Source organism: Pinus tabuliformis, chromosome J, assembly GCF_031772625.1.
Source record: "Pinus tabuliformis cultivar Carrire ecotype Pingquan chromosome J, CPIR1, whole genome shotgun sequence".
NCBI lineage: Eukaryota > Viridiplantae > Streptophyta > Pinopsida > Pinales > Pinaceae > Pinus > Pinus tabuliformis.
In genome coordinates this window covers 258,609,404-258,618,306 of record NC_142295.1, presented here as the reverse complement: position 1 = coordinate 258,618,306, position 8,903 = coordinate 258,609,404, and the positions used below count along the sequence as shown (strand labels likewise).

At 34.3% G+C, this 8,903-nt stretch overlaps 1 pseudogene; it reads left to right on the top strand.

Annotated features, from left to right (window-relative positions):
- Positions 1-664: 664 nt before the first annotated feature.
- Positions 665-2,152, top strand: LOC149226757 (putative RNA-dependent RNA polymerase 1 pseudogene; annotated as a pseudogene).
- Positions 2,153-8,903: the final 6,751 nt, after the last annotated feature.

The following is an 8,903-nucleotide window of genomic DNA, read 5'->3' as shown; positions in this document are numbered from 1 at the left end:
ACGACCAACTTGGCACCCTTGGAATCACAAATAAACTATTAGGTGTGGCACCCTTGGAACTTCTAGGGAAGTTCTTGAAGGGCACAACCAAACTGGCACCTCTGACATCACAAATAAACTATTAGGTGTGGCACCCTTGGAACTTCTAGGGAAGTTCTTGAAGGGCACAACCAAATTGGCACCCTTGACATCACAAATAAGCTATTAGGTGTGGTACCCTTGGAACTTCTAGGGAAGTTCTTGAAGGGCACAACCAAACTTGGCATCCTTGGAATCATTAAAAAGAAATAATAATAAATAAATATAAGCAAGGAATGAAAACTAGGTAAATTTACATCAAGGGTAAATGATGATTAGAAACCAATATAATTAAATCAAAAATAAAACTTGGAATAAGGAGGATCATAGGAAGAATTAAAATAGAGTACCTTAAAAACTCTACCCTTCCCATTTTGGAAAATACTAGGAATATTATGTGTTTTAATTAGGAAAAGGGGAAAGACAAACATAATGGTAAGGATAAATATTAATCCTAGACTAATTTAAACTTAATTAAGAAAAGGGGGAAGGTGAATTAAAATGAGAATAATAAATTAAATTTAGAGAAATTTAGAGAAGCTCCAAGTGTCAACAACCAACATAAGACTATCCATCTAGGAGATAACCTGAAGTCAATGTCTCCAACCGTGTCACACGGGAGTATGCAGAGTACATTGACGACTTCCTCCGTGTTACTTTTGTTGATGAAAATTGGAACAGACTTTATTCCACTGATTTATCTCAGGGAATGCTTAATGGTCTTGAATTACGTACAAAAGTATACAAAAGAATCCTCTCAGTTTTGAAGGAAGGCATTATCATAGGGCATAAAAAGTTTGAATTTCTTGCTTTCTCGACGAGTCAGCTACGGGAAAGCTCTGTCTGGATGTTTGCTTCAAATGACAAAGTTACTGCGGACAGTATACGTAAATGGATGGGTAATTTTTTTGGCTATTAGAAATGTTGCAAAATGTGCAGCAAGAATGGGGCAATCTTTTAGCTGTTCAACAGAAGCATTGCATGTTTATGACTACGAAGTGCAAAATATTCCAGACATTTATACTTACAGTGATGGCAAACAATATAATTTTTCAGATGGAATTGGGAAGATATCTCTGTCCCTGGCAAAACGGTTGGCTGCTAAGTGTAGATTTGATACCGTACCCTCTGCATATCAAATAAGATATGGTGGTTACAAAGGCGTTGTAGCTGTTGATCCTGCATCCCCATCTAAACTCTCATTGCGGCCAAGCATGAAGAAATATGTCTCACAAAATACTAACCTTGATGTTCTTGCTCGGTCAAAATTCCGACCTTGTTTCCTGAATCGCCAAATTATCACTCTGTTGTCTACTCTCGGAGTTAAGGATCAGAACTTTGAGAAGATGCAGGAAGACACAGTTAAAAACCTGGATAAAGTTTTGACCAACAGAGATATGGCCCTTGAAGTCCTTCAAATAATGACTGTGGGTGAGACTCACAATGTTCTTGTAAGTATGCTTTCTTGTGGCTACTTGCCAAATTCAGAGCCATATCTGTCAATGATACTTCATGCATTTCGAGCATCGAAACTTTTAGAACTAAGACAGAAAACACGCATATTTGTTCCCAAGGGACGATGCTTGATGGGGTGCCTTGATGAAAGTAGAACGCTGAAGTATGGTGAAGTGTTTGTTCAAGTTTCTGAGACTCCAGGAAATAAGCAATTCCATGATACTGGGCTTTCTGCATTTGCACAAAATCCCCTGGACTCTAAAATTAGCATTGTTCAGGGGAAAGTAATTGTGGCCAAAAACCCATGCCTTCACCCAGGTGATGTACGAGTCTTGTCTGCTGTAAACACATCCAAACTTCATCACATGGTTGACTGCGTAGTTTTCCCACAGCAAGAGTCTTGTCTGCTGTAAACACATCCAAACTTCATCACATGGTTGACTGCGTAGTTTTCCCACAGCAAGGTGAAAGCAAAAGAATGGACAAGGCTGTATGCAAGTGGGGCCTGACACTCTACATCGATTCATTCAATAGTACTGTTCTAATGTGTAAGTTACAAGTGATTCAAATTTCCTGTCTAACCTAGCAAGCTCAATCTATAGATATGTAAGGGTTTTAAATTCCGTGCTGTTTTGTATGCTTGTTTACTTAATCATAGCGAACCAAAGTGTTGACATGGCAGAAGCTCAAATATTTATAACATGATATGAGGGAAGGGAATACAAGAGCAGAATATCTGTTATCGCTATAGTGTGGTATTTAAAATACAAAATCTGGAATAAGTTTACCAATGGGTACTGTTCCAAATTTGAAGAAGAGGTAGTACTTTGGATGATTGGATTTTGTTTCTCATGTTAGTTAAAATGTTTGTTTCCAGTGGTATTTCCCTCTTGTCCTTTTCCTGTTTTCCTTGGAATGCTTGTTTTCTGTCGATGTTGTGTCCCATGAAAATATGTCACGAGTTTTTACACTGCTGGACCTTTTTTTTCTTCCTTCTTTCAAAAACTGAATTGGCCAAACTAAAACCTTTCAACTTTCAAGTTATTCTATTCTTATGGGGAAAGGGACACGTTGATGAGAGTTTATTAGCTTATTGCTCAGTGGGCTTATTTTATATGTTAAATACTTGTCAACGTTATACAGTAACCATTTTAATCATTGCTCACTTCAGGGCATTTGTGCGAATTAACAGGCCTTGAATGAGTGGGCCATCTTGCAGATGACCCACTTACATGAAGCCACAGAGAAGTACTTATTCCAGTTTATTCCAGTGTGAGAGTGCTTTCTAGTCCAGATCAAGCTTCTGATATTACATCTTTCTCTTTGATCTCTGATGCGAGGAGAGCTTTTGTGCATTGGGGCATTCACAACTATCGATGATGACATCAATAGTTGTTCTTCCATCTCTACGTCTTATTTCTACCTCTAGTGCTGAGTGGTTCTTTTCTCTTTGCTATGGTTTATTCTCTTGCTTTACACCTTCCTACTTTCTACTTCATTTTCATTTGCATTTGTTTATTTTTGGCACTTAGGAGTTGCCTTGGTACTGCTACATTATGATTGTGAATTGTTTGTACTTTTTAGTCCCATTGATCTCTTTTGGTCACTTTATCTCATCTTCTCTCTTTTACTGAAAATCAGAGGTAGTTTTTGTGCAAGTTTTTTTTTGACTTTTACTTTTCTCACATTATAAGGGGAGAAGATATAGCACTTGTCTTGCTTTTTAAAAGACTATTCTCATTGCACTATTTTGGTTTCTCGTGAACACTAATAGAATTTCAATTATCTCATCTTCTCTCTTTTACTGAAAATCACAGCTCGTTTTTGTGCAAGGTTTTTGACACTTATTTTTCTCACATTATATGGGGAGGAGATACAACACTTGTCTTGCTTTTTGGAAGACTGTATGTAGAGATTAAAACTTCATTTTGCTTTTAGGAAGACTGTATGTAGAGATCAAGACTTGTCATTTCATTTCAGATATTCTGCTGCAAGAGGAAGCTAGATGGCCTCATTATTGTCTGTGTGTTTTCTTTAGCTTTTATCCCTTTGCAGGAATTGTGAGAACCAGAGTTTGTAAGGCATTTTTATATTTGATGTATATTGATGATTTTATCTAAGTATTGCTTCTGTTCTTATTTCAGTGTTGATGTCTGTGGTCTGTGTTGACAAAATCTCCAAGTATTCTCTTTAGCCTTTCCCTCCAATATGATACAATAAACTGTAAAGTTTCTTTTGATTGAAGGTATTACTCTTGTAGTTTCTTTAGCTTTGGTATGTGAGAACTATCTCCTCTTTCCACAATTTTATTAAATGCTAGATATTGATAAATAGAGAACCTATTGACAGATAGCCTGGATTAATCAATCAGAACATGTTTTAGCTGCCATTTAAAAATAGTCTTCTCGATAAATATTGAGTAATGTTTGGAGAAGATTTTGGATGGAACATCATTGGGAGTCTTAGAGGGGATGTTATACTCCCAAACGGGAATACTGGTGCCTCATTAAATAGTGTTTAGAGGTAATTTCGTTAATGGCTTTTAGCTTTGTATTTAAATTTTACAGAGTCATTAATATGTGGTGATACTTGAGTTATATCTAGGCTGAATGTCGGATGCAATGGCCCTGTAAATTAGGTGGAATGTTGCAGATTGAATTTTAAACTTGCTGGACAAATTTTAAATCTTCTATGAGCAGTTGTTGCCCTATAATATTCATCTTCTAGTACATATTTTCTTTTGTGTGATGGGTGTTGTTTTTGAAGTAATAATAAATATATATCAGTTTTCCTGATGATAATGAGCCTTGGAACTAGCTTTTGGAAAATTACAAAGACTCCCATGCAATTTTTTTTTTTTTCCACCTAGAGGTGAACAAAAAAACGATGATCAATATTTTTGATCTGCTTTCAGTGACTAATCAAACACAAGAAGTGATGTTACATGGAAAGGCTACGCAAAAGTTATGTTTATGAAATATTTTGTTGGTATGTACTGAGTAGTATGTTTAACTTTATTGAATGAGGATAAATAAAGTGATACATGGTTATGGTTCAAGGTTCCAAATGTGGAATAAATACACCATGAACAAAAGGAAATACTGCAGATTTGGTTGTTCAAGGGATCTTTGTTTAACAATAGAAGCTCCTGATGACACAGCCCTGCATTTATGCCAGGTAAACTTACTGATCTGACTGAATTCTCTGACCACCCATTCTATCTGAAGTTCTGTTAAGTAGGTTACATTCCTAATATATTAAATTTCTGATTAGAAATATCTTATATATATTGGGTAAGGAATGCAGCTTTATTCTAGTCTGCTCTCTTCTTCTGGCATGCTGTCTCAAAATTTAAACTTCTATTGAGATGCACATTGGTCTAGATATCTCTTTTATCTTTGAGGATTCAATTATGGATGAATTCTGAATTTTTTAAAAATGATTGGTGCAAGCCTTGTATTACATATCATTAGATTAAGTAGGATTAAATGAAGATAGGCCCCAGATAGCCTCACTCGCTTACCCTAGCGAAAGGAAGTAGGGTAGCTGGGTTTGAAGGGATGAAGGTTTGGACTACTCATTCATTGCAAGTGATGATTACGTTCTATGTAGTTAGCATCTTTTTATCTCTAGATAGTGTGTACCCTTAGGTATCCACTAGAAAGGAGTGGTATGCACTTATTTTAAAGTGCAAATGGTAGTTGTACAACATTGAACTTTCAGAACATGGATCATGAAGGTAAATCAAGTCTCTAAGAAGGGTAGTAGGCATTGTTATGTCCCCCTAGCAAGCAGTGGCATATGTTATTTTCAAAGTACTAATTGTAGTTCCTAACAAAATTGAAGATTTAGAACATGGTAAACAAAAGTGGATTACGTCATAGGTGAAAATATCAAACAATAATTAACACAATTATTATTGACCATTACAAATATTGAAGTCCAAGCTTAAGGTGGGTAGTTCCTCCTATGGAAAAGGCATAGGCATCCCCTATGAATTTGAGTTAATACAAAATTATTGCTATCTCAATTGCATGATTGAAGGAATAAAACTAGAGAGATTTCTCCTAAATTAGTCAATTTGTCATTTGAAGGAAGGTGGGTGTTATTAATTGTTGCTTTAAATAGTTGTGATTTTGATTATGATGATTTTGTTGGAAAAGTTTATGAATGACGCTTCCTGTAACTATTAATTTTAATAATATCTATAATGCATGTTTTGTACATTTATACAAAAAGTGGGTTGCAATGTTCCCCAGATATAGTCCTTCAGTTATAACGGAATTCGTGTTATAGATACCTTGGGAAAATTTTAACCTGCCCACCAGAAGGTTGGCAAGAGTTTCAGGAAGGGTTCCTAAGATTATGTGTCGTCGTCCCTCCTGTATGTTCTAAGGACTTCGGGACGAAGTCCATTGTTAAGAGGGGGTGTATGTAGTGCCCACTCTAGTTTCCTGACCCTAATACGACAGTATCTTAGACACTCTATTCTTCGAGGACCTCAGATTGAGGATCTGGACCCATGACACTATTATTAGCGATTGAGATATTCATGATTGTGATGTTTAAGCATGCTTTCCAATGATATTATGGTAGCATGAATGGTTATGTATCTTATCTATCAGTATTCTGATGATTGCAATATTAAATAGTTAAGTTGGTCTCTATTTGAAATTATGATGAGGGTAGTAAAGAATATTTATGTGCTCTACTAAAAACATAATGAGGATAAATTTTATGGATAGGTACATTTCTACGATGTTACGATGTTGATAGCTTAATGAATATGTATGTTTCCATTGATGATTATTGATGATAGCCATGAGGGATGTCTCCCCTATGTTACCTACTTCCTCTAGTTCAAACTTACAATGGACAATGATGTGAATGACCAGGAATTGTTAATGATGCTATTATGATAATTGACTGACATTGAGAAACCTTGTTATTGATGATTATTGAGTATGATAGGAAACCATCAGAGGCACTCGCATATGACATGTCGATGACCCCTGGTTTGATGAAAATTTATATTACTTTATCTGTGAAAGTCTAAGTCGATCTTGGAATCTGCCATATATGTTTAACTATATTTTGACGATATATTAATGGTTGCAGGCACAGATTAGTTTCTTGACCGAATGACTCACATATGGGTGATGGGGTTGTACAAGTGGATGGAATCTACATGGGAGGGGTGAGACAGAGTCCCTGATCTCAACCACTAGCACTCCCGCCGTGACTTGGGCTGGAAGGGTTGAAACACCTTCGCCTTGAAGATCACGATGCCATGAGGGCAGGTTCCAAAGTTGGTTCGCTCATGAGGACTTTACCGGGGGGCGTGCATCAAGGCGGATTCCTTGATCCCCGACACCATTAGTCTCACTATAGCAGGCAACATAAGAGATGACAGTGGTCTATGACGTTGCACTATACTTTCCCCTCGTAATCACTAGATGCTTGAAGGGCAAGTGGTGTGGCACCCTTGGAACTTCAAGGGAATTTCTTGAAGGGCATGACCAACTTGGCACCCTTGGCATCACAAATAAACTATTAGGTGTGGCACCCTTGGAACTTCTAGGGAAGTTCTTGAAGGGCACAACCAAATTGGCACCTCTGACATCACAAATAAACTATTAGATGTGGCACCCTTGGAACTTATAGGGAAGTTCTTGAAGGGCACAACCAAACTGGCACCCTTGACATCACAAATAAGCTATTAGGTGTGGCACCCTTGGAACTTCTAGGGAAGTTCTTGAAAGGCACAACCAAACTTGGCATCCTTGGAATCATTAAAAAGAAATAATAATAAATAAATATAAGCAAGGAATGAAAACTAGGTAAATTTACATCAAGGGTAAATGATGATTAGAAACCAATATAATTAAATCAAAAATAAAACTTGGAATAAGGAGGATCATAGGAAGAATTAAAATAGAGTACCTTAAAAACTCTACCCTTCCCATTTTGGAAAATACTAGAAATATTATGTGGTTTAATTAGGAAAATGGGAAAGACAAACATAATGGTAAGGATAAAGATTAATCCTAGACTAATTTAAACCTAATTAAGAAAAGGGGGAAGGTGAATTAAAATGAGAATAATAAATTAAATTTAGAGAAATGTAGAGAAGCTCCAAGTGTCAACAACCAACATAAGAATATCCATCTAGGAGATAACCTGACTTAAATTAGGGAGTAGATTGGGGATAAAATCTTGACTCATTAATTGACTTCAAGTAATGAACACAACATCACAACCATGAATATCTCAATCGCTAATAATAGTGTCATGGGTCCAGATCCTCAATCTGAGGTCCTCGAAGAATAGAGTGTCTAAGATAATGTCGTATTAGGGTCAGGAAACTAGAGTGCGCACTACATATTGTAACTACATCTAGAAATACATGGCCCAAAGGCTAAAATAAGACCTTGAAAATTATTATGGTCCAATCAAATGTTTGAAAAATCTTGTGTTGGTGAATGCAAAACAAATAGTGGTCAACTCGATACATTGCTAGAGTCTTACCTTGGCTAGGACTATTTTTTATATCAAGTTTATACAAGGAAAAACAAAGTAATTTTAAATAGAAAACATTTTATATTTTCAGTTTTCATTACAAGTGATGTGTGTAATTTATTTATTTTTTTATATGGAGTTGGAATTGATATATAATATTTAAAAATTATTAATAACAAAAAAAAATTAATATGAAAGATATATATATATATATATAAATGAATTCTTATTCCATTAATAGGTTGCTTAAGAAGATTTGTAATTCATTTTTTTAATAATAACTTGAAATGTAACGTACATACACATATATATTAAAAAATATTTATATATAAAGAGTTTTATGAATATATGTTTTCTACTTTTAAATATAATAAAAACTTATATTAACATTTTAATATTGAAAATATGAATCTTAAATAAAAAAATTCAATGTAAATTATATATATGATTATTTAAAAAGGTTATATATATATATATATATATATATATATATATATATAAAAGTTTGATCCCATTAATAAATGTATATTTGTAATTTATTCATATTTTAATATGAAATTGACTTATAATATATATATATATAGAATCTTATTGATATATATGATTTGGACATCTATTAACATTTTAATTCTGAAAAAAATTATTTCAATGTCAAATAAATAAATATAGTTGATAATAGAATTTTTTACGATTAAAATGTTAATAGATGTCCAAATCATATTTATCGATAGGGTTTTCTATATAAAATTATTTTTGTTATGTATGTATGTATGTATATATATGTATATATATATATATATATATATATATATATATATATATATATATATATATAGATATATATATATATA